The sequence below is a fragment of the Bos taurus genome, chromosome 21 (genome assembly GCF_002263795.3).
Source record: "Bos taurus isolate L1 Dominette 01449 registration number 42190680 breed Hereford chromosome 21, ARS-UCD2.0, whole genome shotgun sequence".
NCBI lineage: Eukaryota > Metazoa > Chordata > Mammalia > Artiodactyla > Bovidae > Bos > Bos taurus.
Window position 1 is genome coordinate 8651739 of NC_037348.1, and position 23782 is coordinate 8675520.

Genomic DNA, 23782 nt, shown 5'->3' on the forward strand with positions numbered 1-23782 from the left:
AAGAAGCAGCTGTCCCTGGAACATTTTCCCTTTAGTGGAGTTGGTGAGATGAAGCCTGCTCACATATGAGTGTCAATGAGTGAAAAGTCAGTGTGGGATTTGGGAGCTCCTCTGTAACATCTGCAGTGGTAGAGGACACACTGTTGATGTAATTAGCATCATATGAGCATCATAGATTTTGCCTAAGCAAATAGTTTCTCCTGCTTTCACAGGGCTGCCAGCCAGGCACTCAGGGAAGCCTGGATGGTAAAGGACTGATCCTCCCCTGTCCAGGGATTATGGGGAGTCTCAACAATGGCATTGGTTCCCAGAGGTGTCTCTTTGTTACTGAACTGAAGGGAGGGGGCTGTGGTTTAAAGATAAAATCAGAAAATCACAGTGTTAAAGATGAATCAGGTGGAGGGCTGCAGTGAGAGTTGGTTGGCTCAAGGAGGACCTGGGAGGGTTCCTGAAGCAGGCACAGGTCTGGGAGGTCATGGCCCAATGATGCTACAGACTCATGACCCATCCCTGCCGCACCTGTCTGCCCCCCACTTTGGGCACTGAGCTCTATTGCTCACCTTTGTATCCTTAGAGCCCAGGGTGGTGCCTGGCACATGGGAGACATTTATCAAATATTTGTGGAATAAGTGAATAACAAAAATATAACTTTGTTCTTAGAGCTCACTGTGGTCCCCAAGATGGAATAATACATGAATAACTAAATAGATACATTCATTCTTCCCTTCACTTGTTCTTTTAATCATTTAAAAAAATATTTGCTTGCTTGCTTGCTAAGTCACTTCAGTCGTGTCCGACTCTGTGTGACCCCATAGACGGCAGCCCACCAGGCTTCCCCGTCCCCGGGACTCTCCAGGCAAGAACACTGGAGTGGGTTGCCATTTCCTTCTCCAATGCATGAAAGTGAAAAGTGAAAGTGAAGTCGCTCAGTCGTGTCCGACTCTAGCGACCCCATGGACTGCAGCCTACCAAGGCTCCTCCGTCCATGGGATTTTCCAGGCAAAAGGATTCAAATCTGACTTCAGAGTTCGCATTATTAAAGTGTTACATCATACTCTTTAACGTCAATTGAATGCACACTAATGGAGATGAAAGTTTACTATGTCTTTATAGTATTTATATACTTAATATCAATCAATAAATATAAAATTAAATTGTTACAAAACCCACAATATTTTTTATCACAATACACAGGGGATAGATAATATTTGCATGTAACACTGGCACCTTGCAGATGTAACACATTTGATAAAACTTTTAAAATTATATTGTAATTTTTTTCTTATTTATTTATTTTAATTGGAGGCTAATTACTTTACAGCATTGTAGTGGTTTTTGCCATACATTCACATGAATCAGGCATGGGTTTGCATGTGTTCCCCATCATGACCCCGCCTCCCACCTCCCTCCCCATCCCATCCCTCAGGGTCATCCCAGTGCACCAGCCCTGAGCACCCTGTCTCATGCATCAAACCTGGACTGGCGATCTATTTCACATATGATAATATACATGTTTCAGTGCTATTCTCTCATTATTGTAAATTTATTTTGATTGAAAAATCCAAATACAGCCTGAAAGACAGTCTCCTTTCTACACTTATATATAAATATTCTTTCCATTTCCCATCTATACACACACACTTACACACACACACACTCCTTTTTGAATCATTATTTTGAAATAGGGTAATATCTCCAGAAAAATCTTATTCAGAAAAAAGCAAATTTAAATTTAGAAATTCAGCTTGATTAAAGGCCTAGCATGTGCTGATTTGTTCTGAGAATGGGGTGTAGCTAAAAAGGGAATTGGTGGACATCTTCTCCAAGTGCACGCCCCGCAAAGACTGCATTTGATCCTAGTGAGGGTGCGGGGCGGGGTGGGGGGAGGGTATGGTCCAGAGAAGGAGTTCAGCACCCAATAAGGACAGGAAGAGGGGCACACTCAGACCCCTGCCCTGCTAAGGATGGCACGGAATTCTGAAAACCCAGGAGAGATGGTGGGGAAGACCTGATGCTGCAAAACCACAGAGAGTGGAAAGCTGGAGAGAGCCTTTGTACGTGTTGTGATTTCTTGTTAAACCCATGCTCTGGCTCATGGCAAAGGACCACCTCCCAGGAGTGGTCTGGAGGGCCCGGGGGAGGAGGTGAGCAAGCTGGCAGAGGGGCTGCTAAGACTCCAGGGACTGGTTATTTGTAAGGCTGAAGGAGACGGGGAGTCCAAAATCGAAGATAACTCTGGGCTTTCGGAGCTGTGTGCCCACAGTCAGTGGCCCCTTCACAGAGAGGCCGGGAGGATGGAGGGAGGTGAGTTAGAGAGGAGGGGCGGCTGCTGTGATGGGAACACCAAGTTTGTGATGGTGTGGAGGGTGTGGAAGGAGGGTCATCACTGAGTTTGGACTGGGGATCTTCTCAGAGAGGTGAAAGCTGAAGCAGAGGAGTCCTGAGGTCCCTGAAGAAAGAGGGTCAGAGCAGAAATGGCATTTGGAGGAGCTGAGCGTATAAAGGCTAAGAACGCACTTGGGAGCCAGGCAGGCCCGAGGATGACTGGGAACTTCCCTGGAGCTCTAAGTTCTTTAGCCTAGGGCTTCTCAATTTCCACACCTGCAAAATCAAAGAATGCAGGAAAATCGCTTAGCACAGTGCCTGGCACACAGAACGCATCCATGTTAGATGTAATTATTAAGGGACTACATCCAAAGCTGGGCAAATGTGGACAAGACAAAGACCCTTCATGCCATAACTAAGACCTGACACCACCTAATAAATAAATAAAATTTAAATATTTTAAAAAATGAAAACAGTTTCCCTCCTAAAAAAATGAAGGTGTTGGGCCCTTACTCTCCACCAGTAGTTAGCAGAAGAGAGGACCGCCCAGTATTTTCAAGCAACATGTTCCCTTCAGGGACCTGGAGACCAAGCATCCCAGTGCACTTTGGAACTTCGATTGATCCCACAGCCTCTTGGTGCCCACAGGACTCCAGGGCAGCTCAGGAGATGCCCTTTCTGTCCACTGCTCAGTTGCTGGGTCCACGTGGAGTGACTTCAGATGCGATACCAGTGCCTGGGCACAGCTACTAATTTAGGTATCCTATGCATCCTCCTTATCATTTAATACATTATCAAAATTAGGAAGGGCAAAAAATATTCTTCAGAGCAGCCTTATACCCATGGGGTATTAGTTCTACAATCTGCTCAGCTGTTAGGTTAAAATCTCCCAAATGTTTTGGCTCTGGTACTGAGGTCTATTTCAGGGCAATTGTGTCTTGTTCCACCAAGTTCTAGTCAAAGGAGCCAATGGGAAATGAGCTGAACAACTTCTGGGACCCTTTCAATCCACATTATGGACAGTTTTTAGAGCTGGAGACTGGGGGAGAAAAACTGAAAGTATAGGAAGAATAAAATCAGATTTTAATTGAATTGCTGCAATGTACTAGTAAGGCTAGTTAAGCATATAATTAATTGTTGTAACTATAGCAACAGGATTAGCTGGAACTGTTAGAGTGGCACCAGGGGTTCATGAGAGACTCTTAAAAAGACAAGTGGTGGAGACTGCAGAAAATAATTCATTCTCCTCCAGTAGCTCTCAAGAGGGCCTCACACTATTTAGCAAACCCCAAATAAATCTATTTAATAATATTTCGTTAGATTCATGCAGCTTTTCATATCCCAAAGGGCCCCGAGGTTCTTCTTAAGCCATGAAAGCAAATATAGATTTGGAATAATGTATCAGGCCAGATTTTCCCAGTGCTTAAACAACTCCCTGGTGGTTTGTTCTGCACCTCTGGAAGCCCCATTACCTTGAGGATACACAGAAGCAGTAATTTGCTAAGTGGCATCCCCACAGGACTGGGGCCTGAAGCACCAACAGAGTGTAAACTCAGGTGGGGGCATAAAAGGCTCCAGAGATAGTACTTTTATTTATTTATACCCTACCTCATTCCAAAAACGCCTCGAGAAGGCTTGCAAATTACCCAGGATATACCAGGATAAAATAAACACAGGAGAAAACCCAAAGCAGGGGCAGAAAATAGTAGGAAAGGAAAAATTAGATGTTTGGAAATGTTAGCACAAGAAGTGCACACAGCAATCTCCAATCTCCTGGTCTGTGTGTGCTAAGTCACTTCAATCATGTCTGACTCTTAGAGACCCTGCGGACTCTGGCCCTGCAGTATGCTCTGTCCGTGAGATTCTCCAGGCAAGAATACTGGAGTGGGTTGCCATGCCCTCCTCCAGGGAACCTTCCTGACCCAGGAACTGAACCCACATCTTTTATGTTTCCTGCATTGGCAGCAGGTTCTTTACCACTAGTGCCACCTGGGAAGCACAAACTCCTGCAGAAGCAGGAAGAATTTCCATTGTTCCTCCTACTGACTAAAACAGAAGCCAGCTTTCCACTTCCGGAAATAGATGCTTGGTGCTAAGACCTCACAGGTTGCTTCCCCGGTGGCTCAGCAGGTAAAGAATCAGCCTGCAATGCAGGAGACACAGGAGATGTGGGTTTGAACCCTGGGTCGGGAAGATCCCCTGGAGAAGGGCATGACAACCCATTCCAGTATTCTAGCCTCGAGAATCCCATGGACAGAGGAATCTTGTGGGCTACAGTCCATGGGATCACAAAGAGTCGGACGTGACTGAAGTGATTGAGCATGCATACATGCAAGACCTCACAGAAATCTTCTCTTTGCCTTTAAGAATCTACTCTTTGGTGTAAATCCTCTCCAGCCCCTCTGCCAGAAGGAGGTAAAAGGGGGTCCCTGTAAAGGTGCACTTCCTCAAAGGAACCATTTTGGGCTATATTTGGGCAGATAACTATGGATGGTTCACCTAACCTCATTCCAGGCATCTATCCTTGTAAGGAAAAATACTCCAACTTTAAATGTTTTGTGGTATTCCGACTTGATCTACAGTTAAAATTTAGCCTCTAGAGCAGAAGTAGTAATTGGTGGCCCGCAAGACAGGTGTAGCCCACAAACATGTTTCATCCTGCTCAGTGGGGAGATTGGCTTTCAAGCCCAGATTTCCAGTTTCTCCTAAAAAGCTGGAAGACCTGTGATACTGGTCCACCATCCGACTGCTGCTGAGCAGAGCAGAGACTGACCTCCTTGGACAGGATGACATTTCCCAGCGCCCAAACATGTGCAATGTCATACAACTTGTGGCATGAGCTGTTATAATAGCCTCTACCTCTTACATCACCTGCCTAGGTTCTCTTGATGAAGATAAAAGAGGAGAGTGAAAAAGCTGGCTTAAAACTCAACATTCAAAAAACTAAGATAAAGGCATCCAGTCCCATAACTTCATGACAAATTGATGGGGAAGCAAAGTGTTAGGTAGTTAGAATAGGAAAAAGGAGTCCAAAATGGCAGTGGCTAAAAGACAAAGAAAGGAAAAACCTGCGAAAATGGAACAAAAGAAAACCTGAGGACTGAAGTGAGAACCTCAGGTGAAACAAACAGCCCTCCTGGCTAGCCCAATTTACACAGGACAGGCTCAGGGGGAGGAGAAAAAAAAAAAAAAATATATATATATATATAAAAAGAGGAGCCAAAATTGAGCTTTTGAGTTGGCCTGCCCGCATGTCTCAAGAATGTATTTTCCCTTCTTGCCAAATAAAACTGAGCTATAACTGAGCTGTAACACTGGTCCGCCATTTAAATTGAGCTGTAACTGAACTGTAATGCTGGTCTGCCTTTTCAAATTTTTGCTGTGGCAAGACAGAACTGAGGAAATGACACACTCCCCCAACATATCTGGCACCGTGTCTCTGATTTAACCTGGCTGAAAAAACCTCAGCTTAGCCCCCTGCAAGGCGGAGGCCAAGCACAGCAGAAGCCCAACTTGGCAAAAGCTCATATAGTGGAAGCTGAACACGAAGAAAACCCAGTGCAGTGGAAGTGACAAGAAGCCCAGAGTGCTGGAAACCGGGACAGCAAAAACAAACTCGGCAGAAAGCTCATGCAACTCAGTCTCAGATTCCAGAAGGCCTCCAGTTAAGGTAGGCGGTCTTCACCCCTATGGCTGGAAGGACATATGGCTAAAAAATCTTAATTCCTTTACAGTCTCTCATTTTTTGTTTCCTTGAACCCCCTGGGAATAGGTGAGCAGCAGCGGGTGCAACTGGGGGACTCTGGCAGGGGCTACTCCCCACTGTATCCTGAAGGCTCTACTATCTACTGCGCCTTAGTAGCTGTCACCCAAGCAAGTGAGGATTCTTCTGTCCTTAATCTTCTTTGTGCAAAGGATCAGGCCAATGAAAACTGTGAGCACAGGTGAGATATTTAGCAGATCTTCTGGCAGGTTATGAAGGGGATTCTTTGGCATATTTTTTCCCACTGCTTTTTTCTCCCATCCTTCAGCTCCTCTCTCCATATATGCCACTGCTTACAAAGTATTGGGCAGGTCATCATGTTTCTATTTCTGAAAGTTGTATTTGAAACTGTTTACCTAAGATGGGGACTCAAACCCACGTGGCAGGGACTTTGCTATGCTAAGTCACTCAGTCATATCCAACTGGGACTTGAGCCCAGCCAAAACCCATGGTACCTGGTTTTAGGACCTAATGAAGCTCAGATTCTTGATGTCTCAATGCAAAAAATTCAGTGAGAGACACAGAAATAGGTAAGAGGTAGATTTGTTCAGATTCAGAGAGAAGCACAGTCCACAGAGTGTATGCCATCGCAGAGGGTGTATGCTGCTGCTGCTAAGTCATTTCAGTTGTGTCGGACTCTGTGCGACCCCAGAGACAGCAGCCCACCAGGCTCTGCCATCCCTGGAATTCTCCAGGCAAGAACACTGGAGTGGGTTGCCGTTTCCTTCTCCAAGGCATGAAAGTGAAAAGTGAAAGTGAAGTCACTCAGTCGTGTCTGACTCTTAGCGACCCCATGGATTGCAGCCTACCAGGCTCCTCCATCCATGGGATTTTCCAGGCAAGAGTACTGGAGTGGGGTGCCATTTATGCAGTGGCCATGAAATGTGGTGTGATTAGTTTTTGTGAGCTGGGTGATTTCATATGCTAATGAGTGGGAGGATCATTCCAACAGTTGGGGAACCACATTCCTTGGTCTTTCAGTAGGAAACATGGAAGCCTCTGGGTATGCATTTAGCTTGCAGACTGAGGATCAAGATTTAGTTGAGTTTGGCTTGTCTGCCTTATCTTGGACCCATTTGATTTTAATTGGTTTATGTTATGCCCTTGGGCTATGTCATTCTGCCCCCTTCGCTCCTGTTTCATGCTCTTTTCCTAAGCCCTATCTGGGCCTACAATGTTGCCTCTACAATCTTCTTGGGGAAACCAGAAAATAGATGGCCTTTGGGAGGAAAATACTGTATAATATCCAATCCCTCTAGATATTCAGGCCTTCATCTTCCATGTTTCTTACAACATGTGCAATAACAGCATCTCTCAGGGAACCCACTAGGGTGGGTGAGAAGCATACAATGCCTGCTAGAAGTCCATCTGTTGATGGCATCTCTTCAAGGGCAATTGGGCTTCCAGGGACAATGTTTGCCACTTTGGGAGTTAGCCCCACAGGCCTTTTGGGCCCAAACCCTTACTACCCTTCTCCTAAAGTTACAAACATAACCCCAGATCAAATCTCCACTCAACTTTTATGGACCATCTGGTCTGTTTTCTCTTATCAATTTGTCCTTAAGCCACTTACTAACTCCTACAACCAGGACACTGCCCCCTTGTAGGCAATATCTCTCCACCCCGCTTATTATTAAAATACTCTTAATGCCCCTTACAGGACCGTATAACCCACTCCTTTGTCATTACTTCTGTTATTACCTACAGTGGGTCTATGACAATGAAATGTCTACTGTTGGAGACACTCTCAGCTGCACTTATGGAGGACTAGAGGAGGAAATCAATGACTTACATTCCTTCAGAGCAATAAGAGGATAAGGCTTATGGCCTTTACACCAGGCTTCCAGTCTCAGGGCATAGGCTTGGATTGCTCTACATCATGGTATCTATTCCCATCTGTGGTGGACAAACCAGCAATGAGTTAAGATTATAATCCCTTAATCCTTCCCAGCACTGGTCACACTGGAGACCCTGGGGATGCTCAACTCCCGCTAGGGGTTCCAGGAGGTCAACCTGCCTTGACCTGCCTAGGGATATGGTTCTCAGGAGGTTGTCATACCTCAACCTACTTCAGGATCCACCAGTTCAGGGGTCCGAGGAGGTCGACATGCCTTGATCTGCCCAGGGACCCAATTCTCAGGAGGCCAACCTGCCTCGACCTACCTGGAGATTTGATCTTCAGGAGGCTGTCATGCCTCTGCCTGCCTGGGGATCTGCACCCTGACCCAAGGATGCCTGGCTCTCAGGCTGCAACAGTACTGGGTAGGATAAGCTTCAGGAAGACTCACCCCTAAGGAAGTCCACCCTTAGAAATTCCACCCCTTAAGAAAGTCTATAAAAATAGAAGGAGGCCCCTTAGTTTTTTCTTTTCCTCCCTGTCATCACTGTCTTTCAGATGGGAAATAACCAATCCACTTCCCGACAGATGCCCTTGAGATGCATCCTTGACAACTGGAAGCTGTTTGATTCTCTTAACTCTAAGAAGAAGTCGCTTACAATTCTTTAGTGCCACTGAGTGGCCATGGTATCCTTTGGAGGATAAGAAACACTGGCCTGAGGATGGGAGTCTAAATTAAAGTACCATCCTGGAGCTAGACTTATTTTTCAAAATACAAGGGAAATGGACAGAGATCCCCTACGTCCAAATTGTCTTCCGACTAAGAGATGTGAAGAAACTCTGTCTTAAGTATGGGTTTATTGTATGCCCTAAACATGAGCCTACTTGGCAATTGGTGTTAGGCATAGGCAACCAAGAAAAAGAAGCTCCCCATGAAGGCTCACTCCCATGGCTCTCGAGTTGCCTGGTGATCCTTCCTCATGGGACAAATGTGCCCCCATTTCCAGGAGCACCCCCTCCACAAAAGCCAACTCAAGTATGTCCCTTAGTTGAAACTGGAGGAGAATTTGGACCAACCTGGGTTCCATAAGCCCTTCTCCCTCTTAGAACTAAGGCAGATCAAACAAGACCTGGAAAGCTATACAGATGACCCAGGCAAATATATAGATAGATACATTCCAACACATTACCTTGGCCTTTGACTTGACACAGAAGGACATAATGATCATATTTAGTCAAACTTTATCTGACCCTGAGTATGCTAGGGACTTAAAAGAAGCCCGAAGGTATGCTATGGGGCTTCACATGTCAACTGATAAATACCCAGTGGGGGAAACTGTGGTCCCCTCCCCAGATCCTAATTGGAATTATAATAACCATGAGCACATCTAGGAAGGGCATCATTTTCTGATCTGTATAAAAGCAGGACTAAAAGCAGCCCAGCAAAAAGTAATCAGCTATTCCCGGGTCTCAGCAATAACCCAGCAGCCCAATGAGAACCCCATTGCCTTTCTGGAAAGGCTGAAAGAGACCCTCCAAAAGTTTACCAACCCGGACTTAGGCTCTTATGAGGGACAGGTGATTTTAAAGGACAAATTCCTGTCCTAATGTGCATCAGACATCAGGATAAAGTTACAGCAGCTACAGCAGCAGGACCCTGCTGCCTCTTTAAATGAGATGGTCCAGACAGCCACCAATAAATTTTATAACAGAGAACAGGAGAAGGAGGCCAAGGCCCAGGAAAGGGAGAAAGGAAAGAGATAAGGCATGCCCAGATGCTGGCTTCCCTCCAGGGAAGCCCTAAGGCAAACCCCAAGTCCTTAAAGAACAAGGCATGAAGCAAATGCCTGATCTGTAGACAGGCCGGACATTGGGCCAAAGAGTGTCCAAATCTTGACAAGTCTCCTAAAATGGCTTGCTACAAATGCCATCAATTGGGACACTGGGCGGCACTCTGCCCTGGGGACCCAAGAGTCTCAAGATCAAGTGCCAAGCCTTCCCTCATGATGGTTCAACAGGACTGAAGTGGCCTGCTCCAGCCAGCCTGCCTGGCACAGATAACCATCATGGGGCTGGAGCCAAGGGTACAGCTGGATGCTGCAGGTAAGTCCAAGAATTTCTTAGTTGACACAGAGACTACCACTGTGTCCTGACCTCCTACTCAAGAGCCTTCTCCTTCCAAACCTATATCATTTTGGGTGCTACAGGAAAAACAATTATAAGAAGATTCATCCAAGCACTTCTTTGTTGCTGGGATGGACAAATATTTTCCCACCAGTTTCTGGTGTTCCCTGAGTGTCCAACTCCCTTATTGGGAAGAGATCTTTCCCTGATTTTGAAATCTTGCAGCTATTGCAGTCCTAAGAGAAGATTCTTTAAAACTCTCTCTTGGAGGGGGGGCGGGGTGGCAAACTAACTATTCTTATGAGCCACCAAGTGAAACAACTCCTGAACAGGAGAGGCCATTTATGGATGTCTGATCAAAGGATCCTCAGATATCAAGTAATCATGATGGAAAATCCAGGTCTGACTATATCCCTTTGTGAGGTTCTTAACCCAGCTACCCTCCTGCCTACACCTGAGGGCTCTCTCCCCTTTCATTCTTGCCTAGAAACCTTGGACCACTGGACAAACCCCAAGAGGGATTGAAGGAAGATCCTCTGGCCAATCCTGAGGAAATCTGATACACTGACGGAAGTAGCTTTATCTTGGATGGAAGAAGAGCTAGATATGCAGTAGTCTTCAATTTTGAGACCATAGAGGCTAAATCTTTGCCACCAGGTTCAGTTCAGTTCAGTCGCTCACTCCTGTCCGACTCCTTGCAACCCCATGAATCGCAGCATGCCAGGCCTCCCTGTCCATCACCAACTCCCGGAGTTCACTCAGACTCACGTCCATCGAGTCAGTGATGCCATCCAGCCATCTCATCCTCTGTCGTCCCCTTCTCCTCCTGCCTCCAATCCCTCCCAGAATCAGTCTTTTCCAATGAGTCAACCCTTCGCATGAGGTGGCCAAAGTACTGGAGTTTCAGCTTTAGCATCATTCCTTCCAAAGAAATCCCAGGGCTGATCTCCTTCAGAATGGACTGGTTGGATCTCCTTGCAGTCCAAGGGACTCTCAAGAGTCTTCTCCAACACCACAGTTCGAAAGCATCAATTCTTTGGCGCTCAGCCTTCTTCAGAGTCCAACTCTCACATCCATACATGACCACAGGAAAAACCATAGCCTTAATTAGATGGACCTTTGTTGGCAAAGTAATATCTCTGCTTTTCAAAATGCTATCTAGGTTGGTCATAAATTTCCTTGCAAGGAGTAAGTGTCTTTTAATCTCATGGCTGCAGTCACAATCTGCAGTGATTTTGGAGCCCCAAAAGATAAAGTCTGACACTGTTTCCACTGTTTCCCCATCTATTTCCCATGAAGTGATGGGACCAGATGCCATGATCTTCGTTTTCTTAATGTTGAGCTTTAAGCCAACATTTTCACTCTCCACTTTCACCTTCATCAAGAGGCTTTTTAGTTCCTCTTCACTTTCTGCCACAAGGGTGGTGTCATCTGCATATTTTAGGTTATTGATATTTCTCCCAGAAATCTTGATTCCAGCTTGTGTTTCTTCCTGTCCAGCGTTTCTCATGATGTACTCTGTGTATAAGTTAAATAAACAGGGTGACAATATACAGCCTTGACGTACTCCTTTTCCTATTTGGAACCAGTCTGTTGTTCCATGTCCAGTTCTAACCGTTGCTTCCTGACCTGCATAAAAATTTCTCAAGAGGCAGGTCAGGTGGTCTGGTATTCCCATCTCTTTCAGAATTTTCCACAGTTTATTGTGATCCACACAGTCAAAGGCTTTGGCATAGTCAAGAAAGCAGAAATAGATGTTTTTCTGGAACTCTCTTGCTTTTTCCATGATCCAGGGGATGTTGGCAATTTGATCTCTGGTTCCTCTGCCTTTTCTAAAACCAGCTTGAACATCTGGAAGTTCACGGTTCACATATTGCTGAAGCCTGGCTTGGAGAATTTTGAGCATTACTTTACTAGCGTGTGAGATGAGTGCAATTGTGCGGTAGTCTGAGCATTCTTTGGCATTTCCTTTCTTTGGGACTGGAATGAAAACTGACCTTTTCCAGACCTGTGTACACTGCTGAGTTTTCCAAATTTGCTGGCATATTGAGTGCAGCACTTTCACAGTATCATCTTTCAGGATTTGAAATAGCTCAACTGGAATTCCATCACCTCCACTAGCTTTGCTCAAAGTGATGCTTTCTAAGGCCCACTTGACTTCACATTCCAGAATGTCTGGCTCTAGGTCAGTGATCACACCATCGTGATTATCTGGGTCATGAAAATCTTTTTTGTATAGTTCTTCTGTGTATTCTTGCCATCTCTTCTTAATATCTTCTGCTTCTTTTAGGTCCATACCATTTCTGTCCTTTATCAAGCCCATCTTTGCATGAAATGTTCCCTTGGTATCTCTAATTTTCTTAAAGAGATCTCTAGTCTTTCCCATTCTGCTGTTTTCCTCTATTTTTTTGCATTGATCAATGAGGAAGGCTTTCTTATCTCTTCTTGCTATTCTTTGGAACTCTGCATTCAGATGCTTATATCTTTCCTTTTCTCCTTTGCTTTTCGCTTCTCTTCTTTTCACAGCTATTTGTAAGGCCTCATCAGATAGCCATTTTGCTTTTTTGCATTTCTTTTCCATAGGGATGGTCTTGATCCCTGTCTCCTGTACAATGTCATGAACCTCATTCTATAGTTCATCAGGCAGTCTATTTATCCGATCTAGGCCCTTAAATCTATTTCTCACTTCCACTGTATAATCATAAGGGATTTGATTTAGGTCATACAGGTACTTCAGCTCAATTAGCTGAGCTCATAGCCCTGACTTGAGTTTTAGAGCTGGGAAAAGGAAAGAGAGTAGCCATTTACACTGATTCCAAATATGCCTTTCTGGTGCTACATGCACATGCTGCTGTTTGGAAAGAAAGAGGCCACTTGATCACCCGTGGGTCCCCTATCAAATGTGGTTATCAAATCCTTAGGGTCTTGGAGGCAGTCCACCTGCCCACTGAGGTTTCAGTCTCCCATTGTAAAGGACACCAAAAAGGGAGCACGGAAGTGGCACAAGGGAATCAAGCAGCTGATCAGGCAGCTAAGAAAGCAGCATTACAGAACCATGACCTAATAGGGGTTGCCACCTTAGTCCTGCAGACTAATTTGCCAGAAACTGCTTCATGCTGAAGGTGAGACTCTTAAAGCTAAGACTGAAGGCTTTCAAGAAGATCATATGGGGTGGTTCCAAAAGGAGGGACTCTTTTTTCTGCCTGGGAACCTTCAATGGAGGTTGTTTAACTTCTTACATGCCACCACTCATTTAGGGGTGAAGGCCCTCCAAAGATTACGAGAAAGGTTCTTCAGAGGAAAAGGCCTCCGAACGACTATAAGGCAAGTGGTCTCCTCTTGCCCCACGTGACAATTAAGCAACCCCCAAGGAGCTTGAAGACCCCAGCTGGCCCAGCCTGTCCAACAGCATGGGACCTACCCAGGCAGATGGACTTCACCCAGATGCCAGTTTCTCAAGGGTATAAATACCTATTAGTCATGATAGATACATTCACAGGATGGATTGAAGGCTTTCCCACCCAGACTGAGAAGGCTGAGGAGGTGGTAAAAAAAAAAAACTGCTCCACGAAATCATTCTGAGATTTAGTCTGACCAGGTCATTACAAAGTGACAGTGGGATATCATTTACTTCTAAGGTCACCCAAGGGATCTCTAAAGCTTTGGGCATTACTTATTATCTCCATTGTGCCTGGAGGCCTCAGTCTTCAGGAAAAGTAGAAAAAGCCAACCAATTCTTAAAATCACCAATAATAAAGATAACCCAGGAGACCTCCCTGAGATGAAAGAAGGCTTTACCAATAAATAGCTCTCCTCCACACCCATATTTCCCCTAAGGAACAAATTGGTCTTAGTCCTTATGAGATGCTATATGGGAGACCTTTTGTTTATGTCAATGACCTTTTCCCAGATCCAGAGGCTCAGATCCTCTGGTCTTATACCAGGGCCGTTAGGCAAGTCCAACAGGATATATGCTTGTAGGGTGTCAACCAGGAACCAAGAGATTCTAAAGAGCTACTACTATATGCTCCAGGGACTCAAGTCCTAATTAAAGTCTGGAAAGATGGGTCCCCAAAGGCTCAACTCCAGGCCACATGGAAAGGCCCCTACCCTGTAATACTTTCTACCCCCACAGCAGTCAAGGTTCCAGGACACGACTTATCTAAATCACACCCACCCTCCAGGATCAGCTCAAGGGAACTCCCTGAAGCTTTTCCCAAGTCTTCTAGTTCATTGGTCCTCCCACAAGGATGGCTCCTGGACTTTTCAAGGGAGTGGAAATAGTTTTCCAAAGCCATTGGCCTTCATACTTGGGCTTCCTTCAAGATCTTCCTGTGAAAGTGTCTGTCACGCCACCTCCTCTATTTTGCCTTCACAAGCACCTTCTCCCACTCCTCACCCACCTGGAATCCTGAAATCCTGCAGAGACTCAGGATCCAGAAAAGGTGCTCTGGATACCAACCAAGGGAAACTTTGAACTTCAGTGTTAAGAAAGCAAATGTCCAGGAAATACATCTTTTTGCAAGCAGGTGGATTCTAGTTTCTTACTTTCAGCAATATTGTAGAAGGATCTCCTGGAGTGGAGAGATGGTAGATTAGTAAAATAATTTCTGAAGATTGATTACTATGTGATTTTTGGCATATATCTCAGATGGCATTCTTTAAAAAAAGCAACATTAACAGTATTCCTTTCATTCTTATCTACTTGTTTGTGTAAAAATATTTATTCAGTATGTATATTTATCAAATAAAAATAGGAGTATAGATGATGTCATATTGTATCTCAATCTAGCAATATGCAATAACTACCCATGCATACATTATCAAGTTGAAAAAGACCTCATGCATCTCATTAAATGTACATCTCCAGCACAATCATATGAGATTTTGTTCAGTTGCTCAGTCATGTCTGACTCAGCAACCCCATGGACTGCAGCTCCCAGAGCTTGTTCAAACTCATGTCCACTGAGTCGTGGTGCCACTCAGCCATCTCGTCCTCTGTCAACCCCTTCTCCTGCCTTCAATCTTTCCCAGCATGCGTCTTTTCTAATGAACCAGCTCTACATGTCAGGTGGCCAAAGTACTGGAGCTTCAGCTTCAGCATCAGTCCTTCCAATGAATATTCAGGGTTGATTTCCTTTAGTAAATTGAATTTAGTAAAGGAATTTAGGCAAAGTAATGAGAAGTACTTACCTATCAATTATGCAGTATTAATAACTGTAATGTTAAACCCACTGAGAAAAAATAAAATCTTGTCAGTTTCATTGACTAAAAATACTAGTTAAAGGAGAAAAAGGAAGGATATGAAATTTCTGGTAAAGAGGAACTTGTCTACATTTTTATAATGGATGTTGTTGTTGTTGAGTTACTAAGTCATGCCCAACTCTTTGCAATCCTATGGATTGCATCATGCCAGGTTTCCCTGTCCTTCATTATCTCTCAGAATTTGTTCAAGTTCATGTTCATTGAGAGGTATCCAAATACCATAGTATGTAGATACCATTGGAAACATTCTAAATGGAGAGCACGATTTTTGAAAGTCACTATTTACATTATACTCAAAAATATGTTCTTTGTAACTAGATTTATAATGATGCATTTTGGAAATCAAATTTTAAATGTGCCACTGAATATGTTTTCCAGTGTTTTGCAGAGAGTTGCCAAACAGAAAGATTTAAAGACCACTGTCTTAGTATTTTTTTCACCTTGTAACTTGATATTTCATGACACTGTTACACACTCTGTTTTTAACTTACTATTATGTGACTTAATCGCTGGACTCCAGGGTTAGTAACAGCCTATGAGTTTCATGAATTGCCACTTAACAAGGATTTACCAAGCAGCTGCTCTGCATTGAAAACAGCAGTTTATAAGCAAATGTGGCACACAATTTATATAAATAAATATAATATATAATACAATACAATATATTATATTATACAATGTATTACATTTAATATATACTATGTATTTAATAATATTATATGTTATTAACATATACTATACATTCAGTTGTCATACATGTCTTTATATTACGTATTAATATTATATTTAATATGTATACTATATATTAATATTATATAATAATATTAACATTATATAATATATTAATATATTATATGTAACATATAAATATATTTCCATATGTAACTATATTTTTATATATTAACATATAAATAATTATATTATTATTTGTTATATGATATAATATAATATTATTAATATACACTAATATTAATAATGAATATATATTATATGATAATATAATATATATAGTAATATATATAATATCATATATAATATGTATCATCAGTTTAGTTCAGTCGCTCAGTTGTGTCCGACTCTTTGCGACCCCATGAATCGCAGCACGCCAGGCCTTCCTGTCCATCACCAACTCCTGGAGTTCATTCAAACTCATGTCCATCGAGTCAGTGATGCCATCCAGCCATCTCATCCTCTGTCGTCCCCTTCTCCTCCTGCCCCCAATCCCTCCCAGCATCAGAGTCTTTTCCAATGAGTCAACTCTTCACATGAGGTGGCCAAAATACTGGAGTTTCAGCTTTAGCATCATTCCTTCCAAAGAACACCCAGGGATGATCTCCTTTAATAATATATAACAATATATTACATATAAATATTAATTAACAATTAATATTTTATAGTATATTATATTATGATATGTTTTATATATGATATTATATGTAATATATTATTGTGTATATTATATAATTAAATATATTATAATATATATCTATATATAATATTATATTTATATTATATCATATACCAATATATAAAATAATATATAATATATTAAATATATATTGCTATTATATTTATTTTAATACTATGATAATATGATAATATATAATATAACATAATATATGTTATATATTATTATATTTACTATATTAATCACTGAAAATATTAATAATTAATATTTCTAATAATTAAATAATACACAAAATGTTATATAATAATATAGTATATAATAACAAATTGTTTTATTATTAAAATATTATATGTAATATATATAATTATAAAAGATGATATATAATTATATAAATATTATTATAAACTATATACTATGCTATGCTAAGTCACTTCAGTAGTGTCCGACTCTGTGTGACCCCATACAGTAGCCTACCAGGCTCCCCCATCCCTGGGATTCTCCAGCAAGAACACTGGAGTGGGTTGCCATTTCCTTCTCCATATAAACTATATATATATTTATATAATTATATAAATATATTACATTATATTATATATTATATAATTACACTACATATGATATATTATAATTATAATATATAAAAATATATTATTATATAATATAATAAACATGTTCTCTTATATATTATAAAATATTAAATAATATAATGGATATTATAAACTTATTATATGTTATTATATTTATTATATATGATAATACATAAAAATAATATATAATATGTATATATTATACATTATATATTATCATTTAATATTATATAATATATATAAGCTCCGGCTCAGATCATGAACTCCTTCTTGCCAAATTCAGGCTTAAATTGAAGAAAGTAGGGAAAACTACTGGACCATTCAGGTATGACCTAAATCAAATCCCTTATGATTATACAGTGGAAGTGAGAAATAGATTTAAGGGCCTAGATCTAATAGATAGAGTGCCTGATGAACTATGGACAGAGGTTCGTGACATTGTAGAGGAGACAGGGATCAAGACCATCCCTATGGAAAAGAAATGCAAAAAAGCAAAATGGCTGTCTGGGGAGGCCTTACAAATACATGTGAAAAGAAGAGAAGCAAAAAGCAAAGAAGAAAAGGAAAGATATAAGCATCTGAATGCAGAGTTCCAAAGAATAGCAAGAAGAGAAAAGAAAGCCTTCCTCATTGATCAATGCAAAGAAATAGAGGAAAACAACAGAATGGGAAAGACTAGAGATCTCTTTAAGAAAATTAGAGATACCAAGGGAACATTTCATGCAAAGATGGGCTTGATAAAGGACAGAAATAGTATGGACCTAACAGAAGCAGATGATATCAAGAAGAGGTGGCAAGAATACACAGAACTGTACAAAAAAGATCTTCACATCCCAGATAATCACGATGGTGTGATCACTGACCTAGAGCCAGACATCCTGGAATGTGAAGTCAAGTGAGCCTTAGAAAGCATCACTACAAACAAAGCTAGGGGAGGTAATGGAATTCCAGTTGAGCTGTTTCAAATCCTGAAATATTCAGACTGAACTGAACTGAATGTATATTATATATATTCAGTCTTCACCTAAGTGAAGATGACAAATGTGAGTAAAATATCAGTAAAAACTGATATTTTATACTGTATTTAATTGTATTTAAATATATAGCTGAATTCATTAGAAAAGACCCTGGTCCTGGGAAGGATTGAAGGCAGGAGGAGAATGGGATGACAGAGGACGAGATGGTTGGATGGCAGCACCGACTCAATGGACATGAGTTGAGCAAACTCCAGGAGATGGTAAAGGACAGGGAAGCCTGGCTGCAGTCCATGGGGTTAGAAAGAGACATGACTGAATGAACAACAGCAAACTATATTTAAAAGACAAGCAATCAGCTCATATTGGGAGGTTGTTTCTCTAATATGTAAAGTAGTCAGAGCATAACCTTAAAAATTCTCACAAACAGTAAATAAATAAATTTCTGACCTGATCAGCTTGGAAATATAGACAAAAACCTAAAGGGGTAAAAAAAAAAAAAAAAAAACTCAAGGCTTTACTCAGAGCTTGTTTACTCATATATTTAAAATAACAAGAATGAGCTGTGCTTCTGTTGTCACAATCACAATAAAATTGTGGAGGATTGTAGAGGAGATAAGAAATTCATGCTTTCTCTTTGGAGGGAGTGTGAAGTGTCTTCCTACCAGTGGGAGAGGAGATACACTTAGGGAGAGCGTGAAAAGCAAAGCATATGGGACTAAGAGACATAGCTACATGCCACGTGAATATCACCTGGGGAAGAACAAAATAATTAGAATTAGCATCCGTTAAAATAAATTCACAAGATTTTGTTTGCTTTCTTTACCAAGGCAGAAAAGTATGAAATGATTTTAGAAAGATTTCCCTCAAATCTTTTTATAATTTGAAAGTAAAATTGGAATGAACAATAGAAGGTAATTTCTAACTGGAAATTTCTAGTAAAGGAACTCCTTATTCCCGCAGGATTACAAGGCTCATTTCCTCTATAATTTCCAGGTAAACAAGGCAGCTTAGTCTAAAGTTTCTCCCCATTCTCCCCTACCCCGGCCCGGCCTGAACTGCCACCACCATGTCTTGCAAGGTGACTGGAGGCATGTTTTAAAAGCACCTTGCTACCAGCTGCAGTGGCTGAATAAACAAACTGGACTGTTCTTGGTAGGACATGGGCTCCTAAGGCTGTGTCTACATCAGGAGGCTCTTTTGCAAGTTCTGAACTCAGAGCTGAGCCTGCAAGGAGATTGTAGCTTGATTTCTGTGAGTGTCAATGAGGTCACTGGCCTTTAGCAATTACCTGAGGGAGATAAGTCATTAGCAGAAGGGATTTTCCAAAGAGACAAGGAAGTAGGGAGACAGCATCTCTGAAACTAAACAAAAATAAAGTGCTATATCATATGAAAATACAAATAATATTAGTAAAAAACATATTACAGAATTCTCAATGTTTTGATGTGTGGCCTCTACCAATCTGTTTTTCTTTATATAGTATCTATATAATTATTTTGTGTATGCACGTGTGAGTGATGCATATTACAATTCTATCCTTTTAACAACACATTTTGGACATTCTTCCATGTTATTAGATATTCTTCTAGATCATGGTCTTGAATGGTTATGTAGCATGCCAATGTAATCATGTATCAGGGCTTATTTCACCAAGGTCCTCTTTTGAACACTTGGTTACTGTCTTTTTAAGGGTTTTAGTTTTATTGCTGTTGCAAACAACTCAGGGTAAAGGGCTTGTGCTAATGAGTAAGAGGGGATTTTATTCCTGTTCCTGTTCCTGTCTGTCTAGACCTTTGCAATGGGTGAACTGTCTTCAGTCATTTGTGGGTTGGAGTTTCCTATTCTGGTGATCCCTGAAGGATGGCCAATTCTGTCCCTTCTCTTCTATTGAGATTAAAGAGAACTTGAGATTTAGGAACAGAGATTAGAAAAAGCCGCAGTTCCCTCTAAGAATCTGAACCAACAGCAGCTCTGTGCAGGTTCAAAAGTCATGTCATCTCAGAGGCCACGACTTTTAACAGAGTGGCTTGACAATCTCAAAGATAAACACTGAAGTAAAGAAATTAAGCAATTGGATAAACCAGGGGCTAGGTTCTGAGCGGGTCTATTAACCCCTTACTCTATGCCACAAAAAAAATGCCCACTAGGCTTTCCACATCGATGCCAAAGGACGATGTCATGTCCTTGAGCTGCAATAGCCCAGGACTGTTGGCAAGTGTTGGGAGAGGAGGCTAAGGTAGGAAAGGAGAGGGAACGGTTACTATGGTCATGACATTGGTCACAGGAGGGCTGCCACAATTTCCCATCACCATAGATACTCCTCCAGGCGTTGTGTTAACCAGTCTCAGAAGCAGGGCAGAGGGAGCTCTGTAATCAGCTCCTCCTGAATTTTCAGTGCTGTCATCAACTCTTTGCAGCTGATGCTCATAGTATGCTGCTATGCCTGGGAAGAGATTGTTCGTTTCTAACCCCAGTTACTTGCATCCTGCAAGAATACGTCCAGCTCTCTGAAGGGAGAACTGTAGTAGATCCCCTGAGTGAGGAATCAGACTTTTGGGGAAAATTTGTGCCCCACATAATTCCAAGCAGTAGCATGCTGGTAAATGTTTAACAATAAGCTCCAAAACAAAAATATTGATAGGAAGCATTTGCCCATTTCCATGGTGTCAGTGCTCTCACTGTGGCTAATTTTCAAGCAATCATTTGTGATGTCATGGATATGGAGTTGAGAAGAGCTGCATACAGGTGGATGTTCATAGCTGGCCTGGAGTTTTCTCTAGTGCAACCAGATATGGGGTGGGAGGGGAGCAACGTACTGGAGAAATTCCATCCTTTGGCCATAAGTACCTGAGGAAATCTCCCTGTCTCCACTTCAGCACCCCACCAGCCACACCTGACTGTTCTTGGTGAAGATGCTTTGTCAGGGATGTCCGCTATTGAAGTCTCATTTCTCAGGGAGCCCTGCCTTCAGTTCCCCACCGTCCCTTGGCCTGCACCACTCACAGCTTCGTATTCTCTGGGAACCTGGCCAGAACAGAGGAGGGTGTTGTAACAGGCTCTGGTTGTTCCTCGTTCTACCCCCACTGCTTAAAGGGAAACTGAAACTTCCTCTCTCTCAGAGGAAGGAGAGGACAAATTGAGAAAGCAGCAAAGATGTATACACTATCGTGCGTATAACAGGTAACTAGTGGCAAGCTGTTGCGTAACAAAGGGAGCCCCACCTGGTTCTGCGTTTGTTGCATAACAAAGGGAGCCCCGCTAGGTTGTGATGACCTAGAAGGGTGGGATGGTGTGGGGGAGGCTCAAGACCAAGGGGACATACATATAATTATGACTGATTATGCTGATGTATGGCAGAGACCACCACAACATAAGAAAGCAATTATCCTCCAATAAAAAGATGAATAAATAAAAATTTTAAAAAGAGGAAAAAAGAACCCTTGCATCTCATTTCTGCAAGGCCAATTGAGCCCAGCTGCTTCCCAAGTTATTTCAAGATCATGCACTTACGGCCACTTCCCTTTAAATTCCTTTATTCTGTCTCCATGATTAATTATAAAACTGATTATTCTCCAAGAGCCAGCTGTCTTTTGGATATCTCCTCTGTCTGTCCCAGGATAGAATTAAAGCCTCCCCCATCTCCCATACTCCCATATAATTGTGGAGCTACCTCATCTTTTGAATCTGTAGAATGGGATTTCAATTATTTGCTTATTACTTGCTTCCAGTCTCAGGCCATACACTTCTAGAAGTCAGAGCCCAGTCTTCTCTGTCTTCAGCCTTCAGCGCAGTGTCTGGCATGTGATCAGCCCTCCTAACATATTTGTCAAAGTCATGCATGAATCAATAAGTAAACCAGAGTCTAGAGTCATCAGAAAACAGGGTGCTTGTAAAAATACTTTTGGTCATAGTTTCCTGAATATATATTTCAAAATGGTTTAAATAATTAGGGGTAACAATTATTGACAAGAAAGTTCAGAAGTGGAGCAGTTCCAGAGGTGGGACCAGTCAGGGTCTCAGGAATGTCCCCAAGGAGTCCACTGTTCACCTCTGTCTTTCTTGGCATATTGATTTTGGGAAAAAATAGCAGGAGAGCTGTATATGGCAGCAAGAAGGTTGCAGAGGCTCCAGGCATCACATCCATACATAAAACAAAGAAAGACTCTTTCCTGTGTCTCAAAGGAAATTTCCCAGAAATTCTTTTTCCCATAAGCAGATTTCCTCTTTGTGGTAAGGGAACTGCAATGATTGATTTGAACTAAGGAAAAAGTTCTCTTAAAGTTCATGGCCAGCCAGGGTTCTGGAGGTGGGATGTGGATGATTATCTGGTAGATAGCACCAGTTGCCACACATACAATCAACTGAAGTAAAGTATTGAATTGTGATTCATATGAACAAACTGCATGCATTCCACATGTACAATGATGGCTGAACATTAGAAAATCTGATGTAATTTATGACACCAATTGTAAGAGAAAAAAATGTTCATTCTTAATAGATTCAGAAGAAGCTTGAGATAAAATTCAATACCTACTCATGATTTTTAATAAGATTTAGTAAATTTATTGAAAGAAACACAAAACAGAGCAAATATGTTTAATGATTAAATTTACAGATATCAGAAAAATATGCTCAGAACTACTGTTTTATGCAAGACTTTTCTATAGGGCATAGCCGAGTACAAGAAAAAGAAATAAACTGCATGAGTGTGAAAGAAGAAAAAGGCTATTATTATTTACAGAGGACATGATTATCTTCATAAAAACTTAGACCCTTTAGACAAATTATTAGTATTAATGAAAGTTCAAAATATCACTGGAAAAGAGATAAATTTCTATAAAATCAGTCACAAAGGTGAAGATCAGCAACAGTGAAAAAAAAAAAAAAAACCACTCTCCAAAAAGAAGTATTTACAGTAACAAAACATAGAAGTTTCTTAGGAATAAATTTAATAAGAGCTAAGAGTGATATTTTGGAGAAGGAAATGGCAACCTACTCCAATACTCTTGCCTAGAGAATTCCATGGACAGAGGAGCCTGGTGGGCTGCTGTCCATGGGGTCACACAGAGTCGGCAACAACTAAAGCAACCTAGCAGCAGCAACATCAGCAAGAATGATATTTATGGAGAATATAAAAATTATTATTAAAATATATTTTAACAGAGTCAAATCAATGAGGGAGATAGATTATATTTGTGCATAGAGAAATCAAAAAGTCACAAAAAGTTTTACACTCCCCCAAATAATCTAAAAATCCAATATAACTCCAAGCAACGTATCAGAAAATTTTATGAAAATTGACAAGGCCAACAAATAATTGCTCACAATTTTGAAGAGAACTAATTAGGGCAGAAAGGTGATATTTGACCAGAAATCGAGACTTATTCTGAAACTATGGTAATTTGACCAGTGTGCAATCGGCAAAAGGCCAGATATACAGACCAGTGGAAGAAATAAATGACCTCAGTAACTATCTAGTGCTTAAACAAAAACTTG

At 41.5% G+C, this 23782-nt stretch overlaps 1 long non-coding RNA gene across 1 annotated transcript; it reads right to left on the reverse strand.

Annotated features, from left to right (window-relative positions):
* Positions 1-1433: 1433 nt before the first annotated feature.
* On the reverse strand, positions 1434-15417 carry LOC112443195 (uncharacterized). The gene is made up of 4 exons (XR_003031509.2): positions 15243-15417; positions 14453-14623; positions 7881-7984; positions 1434-2601 (listed from the first exon to the last, which is right to left on the reverse strand). It is a non-coding gene; the product is annotated as an uncharacterized lncRNA (long non-coding RNA).
* Between the last annotated feature and the right edge of the window lie 8365 nt (positions 15418-23782).